The following is a 19,860-nucleotide window of genomic DNA, read 5'->3' on the forward strand; positions in this document are numbered from 1 at the left end:
TTGAAATCTTAGAACACTCACCTGAATGATGAAATCACTGCCTTTGTAATTAGTTACACACAAACACTCCTTCTCAACACTGGAAACAAGGCTAAGGCCCAAATTAAAATCAAGATCAAAACACTTTGAGAATATTCTATCTATATTTAAATAATTTCCTATCTAAATAACTGTTTAGAAAGAGCTATACATTATCACCTTCCATAAATGTCCATTCTACCCTCCTGGGCAGTAGTTAAAATAAATTAATATTCAGAATTAATACCTTCATCGTTTCTGAATTCATAATTTCATTTCTATTAAAAAATACATTACATAAGACGATGTTAGAAGTAGACAATTGAACTTCTGATGATTGAAATAGGATAAAATACTGAAATCCTTGTGTTTTCAATGAAAAGCAATCTACTGTGAAAGGAAAAAACAAGTCCTATACTGAAAAGTTTGAAAGTAAATACTGTTAGTGGTTTGCATTTCAACTTTGCAGCTACCAGAGATCAACAGGGTTTCTCGTGTTTTTTAACTCAGCTGCAGAGGAGCTGTTTGGGCTTCGGTCTCACAGAGCGATACAAAGTATCTTTATGGGGAGAAAATACTAGATAACAGAGAATTATCTCATTCCTAAGGAACAACCTAACAACCAACACCAGAAGTAGAAAAAGAAATGCAGGGTGATTAATCACAGTGGAGGAGAGGGGCCAGGGATTACCAAGAAAAACAAGGGTCCCATCTTTTGACATTTAAATCAAAATGAGGTAATCTTTTGAAAGAAAAACTACAGTAAAACAAAAGTAGTAGGATCAACAGCAGAGGTAACGAGGAAGAACGTAAGAGCCTGCTAAGTGATCACCTGCTATGAAACCTTCCAGAGCTTCTTGTTGCCTCGAGTTCCATGAATTCCTTCTCATTTACAATGTTTTGCTTCAAAAATCATACTTTATAAGTTTCAGAACACTTTGTACTGTATTCATAAGAGGGGAGAGGAATCTGTATTAAGCCAGATTTTAACTGAGGGAAAAAAGCAAATTAACCCCTAGAGGGTTTTTTTCTAAGGCTTAACATCTGCACAGAAAATTTATTCGAACAAGAAGATGCAAATCTACTCCCTACATTTTCTGGTAAGATGCATTTTTCTGGCTATAGATTTGAAAATGAAAAATGTTGATATTCCAATTTAAATGAGCAATTTTTTGACAGCAATTCTGGTAATTTTTGTGTAGCCCTGCATTTCACCTGATTTCAGAGCCCGATTTGATAAGTGTTTTACAGTTGCTGGGAAGGAAGGGCATAAAATAAATAGCTTTTGATATTCCCTAGGTGAATGAAATTACTTTCCATGTAATAAATCCTTTCTGAAAAAAAGGAAAACTTTTCACCACAAAGAAAAAGTCAGGGTTATCAAAGTTTTAGTTTATATACATTCTGACAAGCTTCAAATTCTTGTTTTTATTGGAATATTTAAAAAATATATATATATCTACGCACACACCCACACTAAAAAGAGAATTTAATTTTCTGTGAAAAAACTATTTTCAAAGTTTGGTGAAAACATACACGGAAATAAAAAAAAAAAAAAAAAGGGGGGGGAAGATATAAAATATTGAAAGGCCTTTAAACCCTCCATAAACCATTTTAATAGTTACTCTGTCTTATTTTCACTAGCCAAAATAATGTTCAATATTTTTCTGATATGTTTATGACACACTTGCATCACCCAACGTACTTCAGAACTTGGCATAAAGAGTTAAGATTTGAAACCACTTTTAAAGAGTGAATGCTTACTACACAAAAGGAAAATATTTTTCTTTTTGCTGTTTATCAGTCTCTCTCAAAACAAAGTTGCTGCAGATGGTACAGAGGCTGCTTGGACATAGTCTCAGCTAGAGATACTGCTAGACATGCATTACATTAGTTCATAATCTGAAATAGATTACTTGTTTTCTTTCTTTTAGGAGCTCATGATTCTGCTACAAAGAGGCAGAAGTCTGTCACAATTCATCTATTGACAGAAGAATCGACCATTGTGCAATCCTGCACTGGATGAATCTTTTGGGACACATGAGCCATTACCCAGTAGTACTTAGGGGAGTCACTCAAAGCAAAACTGAAACTTGTCTGTGTGTATAGCTACAGAAGGGTCAGGAGAACCCTGGGTTCAGGTGCATAAAGTACAGTAAAATCAGAACAAATCTATTTGGAGGACTGTAGCAAAATCTTGACCTCTTTAGATCTACTAGAAATGTATATGTTTTCCTTCAAGAGAGCCATAACCTTTTCCTGATGCCCATCCATTTCCATCTGACCTCATGCCACTGTAGGGGTCATGCTGATAAAAAGGGACAGAATATATGTCTCAAAGCATCTGTATAAAATGCATTTATTCTCATGCAGTTATTAATAACAATTCCCCATCTTTAACTTCACATGTCAATCCCCTCCATGACAACATGAAGTACCTTCTAGTTTACCTAATACTGCCCTGGTTAAATATGAGATCCAGACATTTCCACTTCGCTTTGTGTTGCCCTTTTTTCTCTTTCTACTTGCACACTCTTTACTATGATTCTTTCCTAGTAAAGGCTATTTAAATCATAGAATCATGGAACAGTTTGAGCTGGAAGGGAGCTTGCAAAGGCCATCTAGTCCACATCCCCTGCAATAAGCACTGACATCTCCAACCAGATCAGGTGGCTCAGAGCCCCATCTCACCTGACTTTCAATGTTACCAAGGCTGGGCCATCTGCCACCTGTCTGCACAACCTGGGCCAGTGTTTTTACACCATCATTGTTAAATACTTATTTCTTATATCTGGTCTAAAATGACACCCCTTCAGTTTAAAACCACCACCCCTTGTCCTATCAGAACAGGTCCTGCTAAGAAGTTTGTCCCCATCTTTCTTGTGGGCACCACTTCAAGTACTAAAAGACTGCAAGATTTCTCTGGAGCCTTCTCTTCTCCAGGCTGAACAATTTCAATTTTCTCAGTCATTCCTCACAGGAGAGCTGTTCCAGAGAGATATTCCTCTCATCATCTTTGTGACCTCCTCTGGACTTGATCCAAAAGGTCTTTCCTGTGCTAAGGACCCCAGAGCTGGATGCAGCACTGCAGGTGGAGTCTCACCAGAGCAGAGCAGAGGGACAGAATCTCCCTCACCTGCTGCCCATGGTGCTTTGGATGTGCCAGGACACATTTGGCTTTCTGGGCTGCCAGTGCTCATTGCTGGGTCATGTTCAGCCTCTCACCCACCAGCACCCCCAAGTCCTTCTGGGCACGGCTGCTCTCATTCTGCTCATCCCCCAGCCTGGATTGATACAGGGGGTTGTTCCAACACAGGTGTAGCACCTTGCAGCTGGTCTTACTAAACCCCATGAGATTCCCATAGCCCACTTCTCAAGCTTGTTCAGATCCCTCTGGATATCATCCCATCCTTCAGGAGTGTCAACCGCACCACTCAGCTTGGTGTCTGCTGCAAATTTGCTGAGGGTGCACTTGATCCCTTCATCTATGTTGTTAATGAAGATATTAAATAGCACTGGTCCCTGTACAGACCCCAGAGGAACACCATTTGTCCACTGGCAGGCTGAGACTGACCACGACACTCTGGGTGTGACTGTCCAGCCAATTCATCATCCACTGAACAGTCCAACAATCAAATCCATCTCTCTCCAATTTAGAGGGAAGGACGTTGTGGGGAACTGTGTCAAAGGCTTTACAGAAGTCCAGACAAAGCCCTTCCTTTGCCCACTGATGTGTCTCTCCATCATGGAAGGCCCCTGGGTTGGTCAGGCAGGAGTTGTCCTTGGTGAAGCTGTGCTGGCTGTCCCAAATCAGCTCCCTGTCCTCCATGTGACTTAGCAGACCTTCTAGGAGGATCTGTTCCATGATCTTCCCAGGCACAGAGGTGATGCTGACAGGCAAATAGGTCCCAGGATCTTTTTTTCTACCCTTTTTAAATATGAGTACAATGTTTCCCCTTTTCCCGTCACCTGGGATTTCACTTGACTGCCATGACCTTTCAAATACCATGGAAAGGGGATTGACACCAACTGCTTCCCTCAGGACTCCAGGATGCATCTCATTCTTCAGGTGATCAAGACCTTGATCTTTACTTGCAGTGGGGAATACTTTTCTCCCACAGCCCCTATCCTGCTGTCCATCACCTCCACAGGTGTGGGAAGAGAGGTTGTCACTGACGACTGAGGAAATTCTGGGATGCAATTTAGCTAGTACTTGCTAAAACTCTCCATTTTGAAAGCAGAAATGCAATGCTTCCTGGCCTGTTTTAGTATAATCATTATTAGTTTTAGTATAACCATTACCCCATGATACTGCATATATAAATTATTGCATAACCATATTTAAACTAAGATCTGAAAACATATAATGATGGCACCAAAATTATGCCCTAGAGCACACTCTGAAAGAACAGACATTAAAAAAAATAGTGTTCTAAAAAAGCAGGCTAGAAGACTGTTTATCATAACCACCAAATATTAGCAAGGAGTCTACAGCAAATATGTCCAAGTTAGTATGCCCTAATGAACTAAATATAATTTTAACAAAATCTCACATCCTGAAATATAAATTCTGATCATCATAAATGGAAAGTGTGTTTGACAGTTTTGCAGCAGGTTTCAGCTACAAGTAGAAAAAAATTCTTCTAATATATGGAAAAAGTATGAACTTTATTCTTACTCCACTTAATTATTTTATTTTGCTGACTATCTGAAACTGAGCCTGAGGCAAGAATTTTAAGCCTGATTAAGATCAGGGTGCTGTATTTTTGTCAAGTTCAAATTAAATACCTGAATGGAACTTTGCTTTTAGAACACGGGTGAACAATATAGTAATTGAACAAATCTTTCTATCAGACTACAGAAAATATGAGCAAACTCTATTTGTACTCAGACATTTTAGAACAAACAGGACTGCTGGAACATTGTTTCAGAAGCACAGTAAGTAAAATGTAACTGCCCACAATCAGTTAAGAACCGTTGACCTCTTCATGTCCATAACTTCAACATTGTGTCATGCTGTTTTCACAAGAATGCTCTCCAAACAGTTTTCAAGGTTAATTTTGCTGTTACTCCCTCTGGCAGGGTAAGCAGATAATTCTGTCTCCTGACTAATTTTTTTTCCCAGCTTCTTTGATATCAGTAACTGGTACCCATGCTAAATGAAATTTTCATATTTTGCCAAGGCCATTGTTTGAATTTGCCTCTCTGTTATATTTCTAAAGGCAATACTGATACTTCAAAGGATGTAGAAGAAACATTGTCTGCTTCTTGTTAGTGAGATTGCTGAGAATGTTGTATACCTTCAGTGACAACATTGTAGGGCAAGCTGCTGTATTGTCTCCATTTCTATTTCAGAGTAATTAAAATTGAAGAGGATTTGCTCGAACCTGATCAAAAGTATTTCCTCCTGTGGCTGTATAATCGATTGTGGAAAAGTATAAATCTCGTGGTCACAATGTCAAACATTAAGATTTAAATTAACTGTATAAATGTTAAAGTTTTACTTTACAGATCATGTCCTTCAAAATGTATTCCATTCCTTGTATTACTCACATTATTAATTCTGCTGAAATAAGACTATCCTTCTAAGTGTAAACATGTAAAGTTGTTTAATTTGGGGTCTGTGAAGCTTTTGGATACAGTCAGCTTATTTGCTTACAAAATGATTCCAATTTAAGCTATAGAACAAGCTCCTAAATATAAACATATGAACTTTTGTTCAACAGCAGAAAATCTTTAAGGCCTGCTGCTGTGAATCAACATAATTTCACCCCACTAATCTTTACTCATTCACATCAGCTGGAGAATCTGTCTACAGGAGATATTTTACACTTGAGGCTAGCAGATTGTTCAGAAGTGCTACTGCCATTTACTAATCAGTCAGGAAAATGATTCAAGTAGTTGAAGTCTTATGAGCCAATACATGTATTTACAGGTGAAATAAATCCTCACATTTTATTAACACATAGGTATTTTTCCACATCTGAAATGCATTCTTTTTACAAAACTGTATCAATTTTAAACTGGATTGGAGACAAAACCTGGTCTGTGGAAATGGCACACAGCAGTAACAGCATTCTGAGACAAGGCACAGAAAAATTCCTGCAATTCTGGCTTTTTATGGTGCTGCAGTCGGGCCAGCAAATCTTGCTTTCTTGCTTTTATGAAAATGGGGAATCTATTTCCACTTTTTCTTTTTTTAATTAATCCCCTATTGAAAACTAACTAGTGAGTTGAACTGGCCTGTGAAGAGGAACACCAAAAGCCAGAATCAGCACAGAATAAGCAACAAAGGCACGTGGCTGGGACTCGGTGGAAAAGCAAAGAGGTAGCAGTGCTCTATTAAGATTTTCTGTGCTGATGTCAAGAAACAGAACCTTTAGAGAGATTCAGAACTGACTCAATTAAGGATTTACCTTAATTACCCTACCTTCTGTCAACATCCTCCTCTATATTTCCACAAAGATGAACAAGAGGTTTATCTTTGAGCATGCTGGATTCCCAGTATCATACTGAATGCATTAGTACTTCAATTAATGTACTAATGAAGCACAATGAATGAAAAGAGCACAGTCACCTGCAAGCAAAAACAAATTGAGAAGAATTTTAGAAACTGCTCTACATGCTCCTTTCTAGTGAAAAAAGGTGACAATGGTTCAAATACTTCTACCAATGCTCATCTTTAAACACAGCTTTTTTCCTTAAAGTCAGTCAGTCTTCAGGGACTTAAAATGCAAATGATTTTAGAGTATACTACACTGCTGAACTAATTGCAGCGATCCACTCAGGTCATATAGGAATACACAGTTCAGATATGAGAGGCTAGAAATGCAAAGCCATTTTGTGGAGTGTTCATTATACTCCATGTATCTGGCAGAGATTAAAAGGCTTGGGGCAGCTTATCCCCAGTCACACCATTACTATAAGCTCAACAATCCTTTCCAGGAACTGCGAAACAAGTTGTTTGTCCTACTGAGGACAGGAGGGAATTGTCAGCTACTCGTTTGTTCAGCTTGTTTCCTCACTGATACCCTGGGGAAGACACCTCCGTGCAAAAGCATCTTGCATCCTTTATCACATACTGGAGATGGATCACTTAATAGATGCATAATGGAGCATCACATTTTAGTTCAGAAGCATCACTTGCAAGGGAGAGAGTGACAGCATCAGCACACCAGAAATGGTTCAAATTTAGCCTGCCCTAATGTGCAAAATTGAAACCAAGTATTTTTGGTAGCGCAGAGCAATCTGCGGTTTAAGACAACTCTGTACCATGTAAGTGAAAAGTGTAACTGTGTATGTTCAAGTTCCACCAGTAGATCACCCTCCAAACCCATAGCTAAACAGTGCTTTGAATGAAGAGAGTAAAAGCCACACTTGTAGGGAAGAAAAAAATTGATCCCAAATCAAATATTGGAAAGAACAGGAGCCTTTCCTCTTTTAATAGAACAGGAAGAGGCAATTGAAGGATAGGAAAATCTTTTTAGGGTAGTTTCAAGATACGCTTGGATTGGTTAATACCTACCAAGTTGAACTTAAATATAATCAGATTGAACATCTTCATTTAAAAGCCAAATAATTCTACTAGTTGTGCTGGAATTCTGGTGCATCTGTACAGTCAAGCAGGGTTTCAGCTTTAATGTGTAAAATACTGGCACTTCATATATCCCTCAGAACAAAAGGAGAAAAAACACCCCAAAGATTCTGAGGTTCCAGTGTTTTTGCTGGGAATCTTTTGCTGACTTCAGTGGCCACTGAATCAGATCTCTGAATATGAGTTTATTCCAGTTGATTTTCATAAGCTGCTTCCTGCAGTTTGCATACAAACAACTTTGTTCACATGACTTAGAAAAAACACTTTTGAAGGCCAACTACTATATCTTGTGTTCTTTTGCAGTTAAGATATTTGCCAGCTTCATTCTTCCAGACAAAATATGCATGCTTGCTTTCCAGCAGCTTTGACCATTACCATTCCTGACAGAAGCATAGTTTTTATAATTTATGCTTCAACTATCTGCTCACATTTCATCCATCTTTATTTCAAGGCAATTTAATTAAAAAAAAAGAAAATAGAATAATGCATCTTGTTACAAAATTATAATTTGGCATTTGCAAACAAGAATGCTCATTCTCTTCTGCTTATATAATGTTCTATAAACAGATTTTGTGCAAATGAACATTTTTTGCAAGGACCATTCACTGATGGTTTTATGCATGCACTACATTTTCCAGAACTGAATTTGCAGTGGTCATACTTTTAAGCTAAACATTAAAGACTTTAGGCACCAAACAGTAAAGTACTTTACATTCCCAAAATAAACTGAACCTGAGCAGAACATTATTATATGAAACTTCCAAAGCATTATATATAAATATTATGTATTCAGTATCTTTTAGTCATGCTTTCCATTATAGAGTTTACCACAAATGCTACAAATATCAGTAATTTAATTATATGTTTGTCCAGGTAAGTATGTTGTATTACAGAATAAACTAAAAACTTAGAACCTAATTTAAATTTGGCAGTTTTGTCTGCAAAGCCCTTCAGCTTCCCTGGTCACCTGTCAAGAGGTTGTGTGTTGATTTTTGTATAGTGAATCCCACAGGGCAATGTAGGGCTGTAGTTTCATTAGGAGCAGTTCTTCATTAGAGAGAAAGACCCTGAAAGGGTTCTGTAAAATACACCACGGAATGAAAAAAATATAATCCTTGCTCCATACAGCAAAGTACTAAACAGAAGATGGGAGGAGGTTAAAACAACAAGACAATTAGCCTCACTAATTAGTGCTGACAAATTAGTCAGCATGATGAGCAATATGATCAGCCCCATGCAACCTATCAAGATGGTTCTTGTAGGTACTCTGGCAAAAGTTGATTTTTAACAAAAGATTTCTAGAAAGCAAATAAAAAAATCTTTGTAGATGTAGAACAAAGCCTTGTTGTAGAGTGGAAAGAAAAAGATCCTTGTTGGAAAAATAACAACGAATGCTGTCATCCTTGGTTAAGCAGAGGCACAAATCAACTTCTCAGTAGTGAATAAAAGGAGATTGATACAGGTACTGATTGTGTATGGAAGGCCTGGAAAGCAAAAAACATCCCTACACCACGATGTGTTTATGCCTTAGATCTGAGACAAATCCCAACTCAGGCCACTGCAACTACACTTTTAGAATATAGCAACATCCATTCTTCAGAAGGTTTTTAAAGCTGTTTAACTGTTTTAAAGCATTTAACTATGATAAGAACTATGAAGGAATATAATCAAAAGACAGAAACTTACTGAGCTCACACTTATATCTGTAAAAATGTACATGCACCAACCATATACTCTTCAAGAAAGTCGGATTCATTGTGGACACTGAGCATCCTTACACGTCAACTGTCTGAAATTGCACCTATGATTGTCATAATGTTGTTGCTTAGAAAAAGTCCATTGGTCCAAGAAACTAACTCTAAAGAAAATATGAATCTTAAAAGTAAGAAGAAACCATTTATATGAGACTCTGCATGTGTATGTCCCATTTGAAAGCCAGCACTGTAGGCTGGTAGATCCCCTTCCAGTTAACAGTTTTCCTCAGTGTGTATTCATAATACACAAACAGTAACTCCATTTCTGCTCTTCCTCATTTTGGTCATTACACAGAATGTGCAATTATGAATGAGTCTTCCAGTTTTAATTCAGATGCTATGGTAGAAGGTCTAACAAACACCATTTCTACATTTAAAATGTGTGAGAAATTCAATAGAAAAGGCCTGACTTTTTCATATCCTAAGTATTTTGAGAAATACTATTCTACAAATTTGAGCTTAGTTTGATTGTAAATAGCATCTTGTAATAGTGATCTCTCAAACTGCTACTATGACTTCCTGCAAGCTATGCCTCCAGCCTAATCATACTTTTCCATGCTGCCACACAGGTCCAATGAATTGCATTCCAAACTATTGTCTTTCAAAGCTACAATTCAAATATTATAAATCATGCAGCTGATGGAAGAGAAATCTAGAGCTTTCACCCACATCTCTGTGTAGCCCAATTGGCTTTCCCTTCTGGCTGTATCTACTCTGCAGCAATCATTCATGGAAGGACAGGTTACAAGTGTTTTAGAGGAATAGTCTAGAATAGCTTTTAATATTCGAAAGGGAATGTTCAGAGTGCTCAAAAGTTGGCAGCTACATGCAACTGAGAATGTTCTAAGACCACTAGATTTTAAATATCCCTTTAAAAATGCCAAACTTCTCTTCCCCAAGGCAGTGATCAGTAAATTAATAACAAGTGCACTGGGATAGTGAAGGATGGGGGGGTGGCCTGAGTTGTTGGTTTTGCTTTTTTTTCAAGAAACTTGGTTTTATCCTCTCTGGTCATGGTTCAAAATTAGCTTCATGAAGCTTGTATGAGTCTTTTTATAGGAAGCAGTTGTTAAATATTTATGACATCAAATTACACATACAACACAAAAAATATTGGAAACATCAAGTCTTGAATGCCTTAAAATTTCAGGCTATTTGTTTTACACTAGCTACCAACATCACGTGGCTTTCAGAGGAGTGCCTGAATGGAGTACATTTCAGAAAACAGGCCTCGAGGTTAAAAAGGATTAGGTCACCACTTTGTATTCAACATCAAAGCCAGAAGATTGACCAGTGCATTCTTTTAAATTTTTTTTCTAAAATTTTGAAGTTGCCATCTCTATTTCTATATCTTAATAAAACACAGTTTAATAAAGGTTTGATTCTGCAATCCAAATGAAAACCAGCTTTAACTGTGTTCTAAAGAAAGAATGATACATTACAAATCACCTGTAGCAGGTTCTTTCCAAACCCACAAATAAATAATAACAAATATAAACCAGAAAAATCAAGAGACTGCTCTTTCACACACAAGTGAACAATCTTACTCTCAGTGAGGGCCCTTATCAGAACCCTCAGAGCCCACACCAGAGTTTATTATGGTTTTCTGTGGATACAGCCCTTAACGAGAGCTTCACACACCATCTAAATGGCATTAGATGGCCTATCTAGAACTCAGGACTAGAGCTTAAACAGCATCTACATTCCAGCTGCCAATCCAGCAATTTAGTGTTCAACTCCCCAGGAAAACAAACAAGCAGAAAACAAACAACCTTCTCTCTCTCTCCCTCTGAACACCACACAGCAAAACCAAAACGGACAATTTCTCTAGCACACCTCTTATATGAAAAACTGTTAAAATGTGTTCACAGAAAATGTTCACAGCTCTAAACACCTTCTGGTTTTGTGCAATTTTTCTCTTTCCAGGTGATATAGCTGTCTGATTGAAGGCAGAAAGCCCAGCAGAGTTGAAGCAAGCATTGCATATTAAAAATAACAAAACAAAGTACGTGCTTCAGGTCACAACTGGGATGGCTTCACAAACACAGAACCTGAAGAAAAACTGAAAGAATCAATTGTACTTTTGTAAAAATCTAGGGAAACCTTCATCCTATGCTGAAAAACAGAATTTTTTTTAGTTCAAGGTACTATATACATATCAGAATGCAATGTTATGACAGAAAGGAACAAACTGAACCTGAGGTTAAAAAAGGGAAATTAGGAAATTAAAGAAACTCTGAAATCTTCTGACACAGAAAGAACACACAATGAATTTCAGGGGTGTACAATGTTATGAATAAACAACAGCATGCAACAATTAGTATTGTGGCTGCTTGTGACACTGTAGTTCTCTGAATTACTTTGAACCACTTAAAAAAATTTTAGCTAATCACTTCAGACTTCTAACATATAAACCAGAGCATCTTTACATAGGAGATGCAGTTTTATAGTGTAAATAATGTCCTAAAGGAAAGACAGCAACTTGAAAGCAAATGGTTAATGAATTTGTTAGCAAATAGGACAAAATATGGTGAAAGATGTTTCCCAGCCTTGGCATCCAGCACGGAGCCTCACTGGTGCCTGGATAAGCAGAGGAAAGCCTTGTACACAGACCTTGCTATCTCCCCAGTAAAGTCGTATTTGCAAGTGAAGGACATTGATAGAGATTCTCAAAATAGTGAGCTGGGGAAAAGGGGGGTGGGTTAGACTGAAAACACAGCACAGGCTTTGAGAACAAAAGGTCCTCTCACAGATTTATACTTTCCAAACACCACTGACGTATGTGAAAGAAAACACAGACAATAAATTCTCATTCTCAGCGCAGATTTCCAGACATCACTTTAATTATTCCTATCAGTTCTGTTGTCTGTTGCGCTCCTCCAACACATGAGCGATACTTCCCATGTTTTCAGCAGCACTTTTTGTGTACCCAATGTGCAGGTGCAGCAAATACCTTGGCAAGGGGCAAAGTGATTATCACTTAAAAAAACAGTAACACTGTATAGTTCATATTCCTTCAAGGTCTTGAGCAAAGCATAAATTCTCATGGAAACGAAGTTATTGCACTTCAAGCATCAGACAGCGAACCAGGTAAGACTTACTGCTGCTTGTAGTGATGATTTTGCCACATTTTGTAATTTATAGACTTTTTTTCTTTCCTTCTCTCCTGCATTTGTTCAGTAATTCAAAAAAGTATTTTCTCAGGTCTTAAATGTAAAAGCCTCAAATATTGTGCAGTAGTGCAATATATGGAAAAAGGGGATATTGCTACTAACTTGTAATTAATTTTCAGGTCAAGTCTACAGAGCTGCACTTCATTTTTCCTAAGAACTCTACACTTTCTTGTACGTATTTCAAAAATATTCACTGATGAATTTTTAACATACTAAGTACTGTTGAGTCTCTGCTGAATCCTTTGCATTAATGTTGGTTATCTCATACTTCAACCTCTGTTTTAGTCTGCAGTAATTTTTAACAGCCTTATAGTTAAAAAGAAATGGCACTGTGTAAGGAATAGAAACCATTTTTATTCTCCCTAATATATACATTTATATTCCAGGCTTACTCTTGCCGCAAGTGGAGTGGATCGTGATCTGGCTCGTTGTTCCTTTTTCCTATGCATATACTTCTTTGAGAATTGCTTCTAAAGAGGTATAGGGCATGGGAAAATGGGGCAACTGAGATACTTCACCACTCATCTCAAGCAGCATTGCAAAAGCAACAGTAGAAATGTTTAGAGAAAACAGATGTGTGAAGAAATGAAAGGTAAATTTATGAAACTCCCAATGAACCCTCAAAACCTGCACTAAAAGATACTGGCACTATTTACTCTGATCTAACGACTAAATGTTGGTTTCCTCTTAAAACCCTATTTATTACAAGAGCAATATTTTAAGCATTTCTCCAACTACATTATTAAACATATCCCTCTTGGTCTAATGTAAAACACATGCATCACTAATAAGTTACTTCTGTAGTCCTTATTCCCATAAGCCTCCAACTGAAAATAACAGAAATGCAGTCACACACACTGCCAAAAATGCCACTCTCTCTCTGTCTCACAGGTGCTGGGAATCAGCCGTCCCTGAATCCAGGTAATGCTGGCTCACGTGTGTAAAGCCCAGTCATGCAAATGCCACCTAAGTGGGTTGTCTGTAATACATCACTTATTCTTAGGATTTTATCCTTTAAGATCATAAGTACCTTTTACATGATGCCTGCATGTGTGGAATTGCAAAGTCTTCTCTTATAAAACCCAGTTAATAGTAAATCAAATTAAAAACATACTAATATCTTTTTCTTTCTTTCACCCACAGGTATCTTGGAAGTGGAAGTACAAGCTCTCTTTGCTCATTTCATTTAGTAGAAAAACAGTCATTAAACACAATTTTTATGTTTCTGTTCAATTACTTTCATTTACTCTAAACAGCAATGTGTCACATCAATTCTGGGGGGAAAAATACTGCTGTTATGAAATAATGTAACTGTACATCATGTGTGTCAAATAAATATCTAATGATTCAGTCACAGATCAAAAGTTTGTGTTACACTGCATCACGATTTCTAACAAGTGTTGTAAAGCTGTGGGCTCAGAAAGAGCAAAACAAGGTGCATTACAAGTCATTTTACTCGGTGGTTATTGTTATGCTACACCATTCAATATTTAATGAATATTTTAGAAGTTACTTTTAATTTATCTCTAATAGTGTCAGAGGACTATTCTATTTACATATCATTTTTTTTCTTAAATTAAAAGTCAATTTAAAAATTACATCCACAACCATATCTTTATTCACTAATTTCATATCAAAGCTTGTGGTAAAGAGAGTTTGTCAGGGATTTTTTTTAATATTAAAAAAATATTAAATATATATAGTCATTAAATTCAAAAGGAACCCCCAGAATTACTGCATGAAAGGTGGAAAAAATACACACAAAACAAACAAAAGTATAAATAAACAAGAGACAACTCCCCATATAACTTAGTCTCTCATATTTCACACAAATTTCACATTAATATAAAATTTAAAAAGCAATTGCACCAGCAAAGTGTATATTTTACCTTTAATATGTTTCTTGTAAAACTCAGCCTATAACAAATCCCAGATCCCTATGCAGCAGGACCACAACTGATCCTTTTTCTTTTCTTACGGCACAGAATGCACAGTTTAAATTCAAAGCTAATAAGAATAAAAATGTCATCTTGGCCATTGCCAAAAATAGAGGCAAATAAAGTGTTTGAGTTAGGAGTGAAATCTATAAAAACAGGAGGCCAAATATGGAAGCAGCAAAGCAAGCAGCAAGACTGAACTGAACAACATGAACTGATAAACAAACACCTCTTTTACATGATTTTGACATTTTATATGATTTGGGGTTGTTGGATGTTTTGGAGTTTTTGTAAAGCTTTTAAAATCATTTAAGGAGAGCAAATCTAGTTCTCCCTCCTAATACCACTGGTTACTGATCCCACCTGCCACAGCTGAAGTGAAAACTTCACAAGCCACAACATAACCTCTAATGGTTCTCAAACACCAGTCTCTGTAAGCATCTATAAAGTGATGACACAACAGGACGTACAAATGTTGAAACTCTGAGCAGATACTCAGACCAGAGCAAGCAGATCTGGAAGAGAGGTGGGACAGCGATGAGACAGTGAAGCCCAGAGTATTTACAGGGGTTTTTTTACCTCTATCCAGTTTGTGCTTTATCTTTCAAACACAAATCACAACCCTATGCATAAGCACCTTCCTGAACGAGACTGAAAGGAGAGTAAAAGACATGGTTAAAATGTGGGTGGAGAGACCTTCCCCCCACCCTTTTTTTTTGGCACAGTGCAAGATACACTTTAATTATCATGAAAAAATAATTATTTTAAGTGGGAGCAATAAGCCTAAGGGGTTAGGACAGGATGATCCCATTCTGTAAGGCTTAAATAGAAAGACAGAATTTTAGCTATAAATATATTTTTCACCTCCTAAAAACATCAGGCTGAGATGAACTTATGCAACAATGTAATGAAAATAACATACCAAGGTACGTGTCATATTGTTGAATAGTAATACTCAGTGGTGTAAAATGAAGGGCTGGAAAAATGCAAAGAACTTTGCAATACAAAGGAAATCAGTATTAAGGGTTGTACTGTCCAGCAAGTGCATTACAGTTTGTATCCCTGCCTGAGTTAAATGGGCAGTGAACGTTTTAACAAAGTTCCTTTGCACAAATATATTCCTGCTGCTCGTTTCTGTTTGTCATTGCTCACGTAACTGCTGGGAAAAGGGAAAAATTGAACACAAGATGTCTTTTTTCAGAAATCATGCCCTCATATTTGGAAACATGCATGGCATGTCTAATATCCTGCAGTTCTCGTGACTCCCTATTCCTACTTTTACTTCTCTGTATCCAAGCTTTAAACTACATCAGAGAACCAACCTATCTTGGGGGGGGGGGGAGGGGGAAAAGTATCAGAAAAAAAATTCTGCTTCTCCCTCTCAGTGGAATTATTTCCCTGATCTGATTCCTTTTGTACCTGCACAAACAGCTGCATCAGTATAATACTGGAAGAAAGAAGAGCAGCAGAAGTTGCTTATGCTGGAAGGACAGTTAGGAACCTCTTTGGAACTGCAGCGTGAGAAAAAAGCTTTTACCCTTCCCCTGTACCCAGTTTGTCTAACACAAAATACCCATGACAGATTTGCCCTAGAGAAAAGTCTTTATCTCTGCCTATTTCAAAGACTCACAGACACCTGTAAATGTAATTCTTCTCTAAACATCATCTGTCAGCACTGCCATAAGTGACAGTGGAAAAGAAATAAGGAATCATGGTCTGTGCATCCAAATGCAGGGGTTTTGCTACAAACACGACACAGTTAGCAGCAACATACTATACCATGGACACTTACATTCATTGGTTACTGAAACTGAAGGTAAATCTTCAAATACTATTCCAGCATACACATAAAATTTTCTTTTTAAAAAATTTTTGAAGATGCCTATAGGTCAGCTTTGTCACTCCATGTGAACAAGAGAGGTGTAGTTCCATATGAAAAACTGAGCAGATTAAACAACTCACTGATGCTGGAAAAGAGTCCTTGACCCCTTTCTCCTCCTCCTGATTACCTTGGACCAATGCATGCTAATTTCCAAAGCCCCAGCTAATTCTTACCAGAGACAGAAAGAGGAAAGAGGAAAATTCTTGGTTTTGGGTTAAAAAAAAAAGACATACCAGAACAAACAGGGAAAAAATTCCACCAAAATGACTTCATGTATTTATCTTTGCTAATTTCATGAGGTTTTTTTCACTGAAGAACTGCAATTTAGTGATAATTTACACACCATGCATAAGTAATAGACGGAGGAAGGAGAATTTACACACCATGCATGTGCATAGAGGGAGGAAAGAGAATATGGAAAGCCTGACTCCATACCTGTCCACAAATAGCTCAGTGTGGGACTAACCGGAGGGTTTCTTGCTCTAGTAAACAAATGCTACATCAAGTTTAATTAATGAGCTCTAATTCTTCCATCTCTCAATACTTGGACCAGACAATTAGATCTCACACAGCCCCCAGAGAGGACCCGCGGAGATTGAGCATCTCCCCAAACCCTCCCCCAGCTGCGGCCGCTGCCGCGCCCTCGGCGCTCCCCCTGCTGACAGCGCTCGGGGCGGGCGGGCGGAGATGGGGAGAGGGGCAGCCGGCCCGGAACGGCAAACACAGGGGGACAGGGTTTGCAAAAGCAGACGTGAAGGAAAGGAAGGACGGGATGTTTATGGAGCATGTTGGAAGACAAGATCTATTGCGAGGATAGAAGAATTTGGGGCCTTTAGGGGTTTTTTTTCTGAGCTCTTTTCTTTCTGCAAGCCATTCATTTCAATAGTACAACCTCCTTCAGAACTTGGGGTTACAATGCTTATTCCTGACAGTAAAATGCATCTTTTACCATTATTGACAGCCGGCTTTGATATGCATCCACATTGTCGATTTATTTATTTATTTTTAAAACCGATCTTTGTAACTATTACGGAAACTACCGGGGCCTTAGAAGCAAAATCATTCTGGCATTATTCGATCTTAAATCTAGTTCATAGAATATGCATTACAATGTGGTCTGAATTCAGTCTTTTCAGTCTGAAAAATTATTACTTTTTGTCCCCATATTCTTTCTCCATTCTGCAGGACCAAAGCCTCACAGATATAAGTATGGGAAGCTGTAGATCAAGTGAAGAAGGAAAACATAAAATAAAGAAGTATTACAATGAAGAAAGGCTAATGACAGAGCAAACAACTTGTTTCTTCTGTCAGGGGCAGGTTTCCCATGAGATGGGTCAAGTTTTTTTTCAACTAAATCTCCCTGGGTTTTTTCCCTGTTGTTTTGTTTTTTTGATTGGTGGGGGTTTTTTGTTTGTTTGTTTGTTTGTTTGTTTTTTTTGTTTGGCTGGGTTTTTTTTTTGTTTGTTTGTTTTTTGGTTTTTTTTTTAATGCTGTATAAAATGTCAAGGGGGTCGAATTAAGATTAAGCAGTATTGAAATTTTAATTCTAAAAAATAAGTATTGTTTTACATTACAGTGAGGCGAGGGGGATGTCCATTATCGTATTATGTAATTCAAGGAAGAAAAGCACTTCCCAAGATAGGGAATGAGGCACTTTCCGGCGGCCGGCGCTGCCCCAGCGCGGTGACCGAGCCTGTCCCCAGCACTGCCCGGTGCCTCCGGGCGGCGACACCGGGAGGGAGGTGGCCAGCGAGCGACACGCGGCTGGAGCAGCGCTGGAGCAAGGAGCAGAGGGTAAACAGCTCGAAAAGATGGCAAAAAGGAAGCCCTGAAAATAGAAATCGTATTCAAAAATCAATATTTATTTACTAGTGAGTTACATCTGCATCTGCACATCAATCCAGTTCTCACCTTGCTCTACCATAGTCTCCATCTGGAGAAAGTGAGGAATTATACTGACCTGCTGGCTGTAGAGACATCTGAATTTACTTATATAAAGCAACAAATCGACTCACTACTGAACGAATCAGCCTGTTTCTTCCTCTTTCCTTCCATGCTTCAAGCATTGCTCTGTGCAAGTTAAAGAGCTCATCCAACCTTTCAGTGAGTGGGTGTATCTCCAAGCTGTTAAAAAAAGCAATTTTCTTTTCTTTTTTTTTCTTTCCCCCCTGTTTCCTGCTAGCTTAGAAACCTAAATGGACTCCTTGATAGATCAGAGGGTCACCTAAACTCAGAGCATATGGGAAAAAGCATAGCCAGAAAGAGGGAAGGAGGAGGAGTGAATCAATCCCTTCCAACAGCAGAGCTGGTAGTACTACTCAACCTGCTTCGTTTAGATAGTCATGTCCTTTGTATGAGATAGAAACCTTACAAACTGCATTAGTTTCTATCTGATGAGTGCCCTTAATAGTTGTTAAAATAACTGAATAACCTGTCTCCAGTTTTTCATTGCTAGGATACTGCCAAATCCTGCTACAGTTTCTGTGCATTAATATTTTCTGTGCTCAAATCAACACCAGAAGAATAATCGTTGCTTTGCAGGAAATTATCTTCGCAACGGACGTAATGAATAAAAGCATTAACAGCCATGAGACACTTCATAAAGTTATTTCAACAAGACACTTAAATAGACAACAAAAAGCACCAGACTTGTTACCAGACGTTCTCACTGAGGGCTCTGTCAAGAAAAGCTGTCATTAAACCCCAACAGTAAAACGCGAGTCAGCTGCACCTTCACTACACTTACAGCTTACCATTTACATTCAAAGTTTTGGTCGTCATGGGTTTTGTAGTCCACGTGTTCATAAAAAGTGCTAATAATCAATGGAAAATGGGATAAACGTTTCATCACAGGTTCTGACAAACGTTAATTGCTAACTAGAAACAGGCAGCAATTACCTTTTGACTTGCAATTGCTCTCATGTGATGGTCGTTGATGAGATCCAATCACCCCATCAAAGTCCTTTTAATGGGAGCTTTGCCTCAAGCCACGCTCTATATCTTAGGTAAATTATCACAATGACACTCAACGGCATGAACATTAACGTTTTTTAATAAATAATTTATTTCAAGCATATTTTTGCTTGTGTTTGTCACCTTCATAGCCACTGACACTCCTAGTTTTGTTGAGCTTCCTGTTTAGTTCTAACATTGCAAGTCAAATGACAACTGGCAAAAATAAAATTTGTTATTAATGAGGACACCGCCTCCCCAAAATCAGTCAATCGCACACCACAAAACCCCAAGTCTCTAAATTTTAAATATCAACTGAAGGAAACGTAACAGAAAGATCCTACAAGGGAAAAAAAATCACATTAACAATACCAAAACCCAGTAAAAACAAAATAAAATGTGTATTGATTTTCTAACATAATAGAACACTACCCATCTTTTTTAATGCAGTCATATGCCAGCACAGGAAAGTTTAGTCATTTTATCATCTACTTCTGTTTACAATAAAAGAGCCAGTGTCTAAAACAGCCACCAGAGTCACTTGCATTCC

At 37.9% G+C, this 19,860-nt stretch overlaps 2 long non-coding RNA genes across 2 annotated transcripts; one reads left to right on the plus strand and one right to left on the minus strand.

Moving 5' to 3' along the window:
- The first annotated feature begins 12,230 nt into the window (after nucleotides 1–12,230).
- LOC138112841 (uncharacterized) lies at nucleotides 12,231–14,074 on the plus strand. Its single transcript, XR_011151869.1, has 5 exons — nucleotides 12,231–12,456; nucleotides 12,659–12,710; nucleotides 12,926–13,131; nucleotides 13,431–13,460; nucleotides 13,683–14,074. It is a non-coding gene; the product is annotated as an uncharacterized lncRNA (long non-coding RNA).
- Nucleotides 14,075–17,950: 3,876 nt separating this feature from the next.
- On the minus strand, nucleotides 17,951–19,116 carry LOC138112842 (uncharacterized). The gene is made up of 3 exons (XR_011151870.1): nucleotides 19,015–19,116; nucleotides 18,374–18,482; nucleotides 17,951–18,186 (listed from the first exon to the last, which is right to left on the minus strand). It is a non-coding gene; the product is annotated as an uncharacterized lncRNA (long non-coding RNA).
- Nucleotides 19,117–19,860: the final 744 nt, after the last annotated feature.

Source organism: Aphelocoma coerulescens, chromosome 6, assembly GCF_041296385.1.
Source record: "Aphelocoma coerulescens isolate FSJ_1873_10779 chromosome 6, UR_Acoe_1.0, whole genome shotgun sequence".
Classification (NCBI taxonomy): Eukaryota; Metazoa; Chordata; class Aves; order Passeriformes; family Corvidae; genus Aphelocoma; species Aphelocoma coerulescens.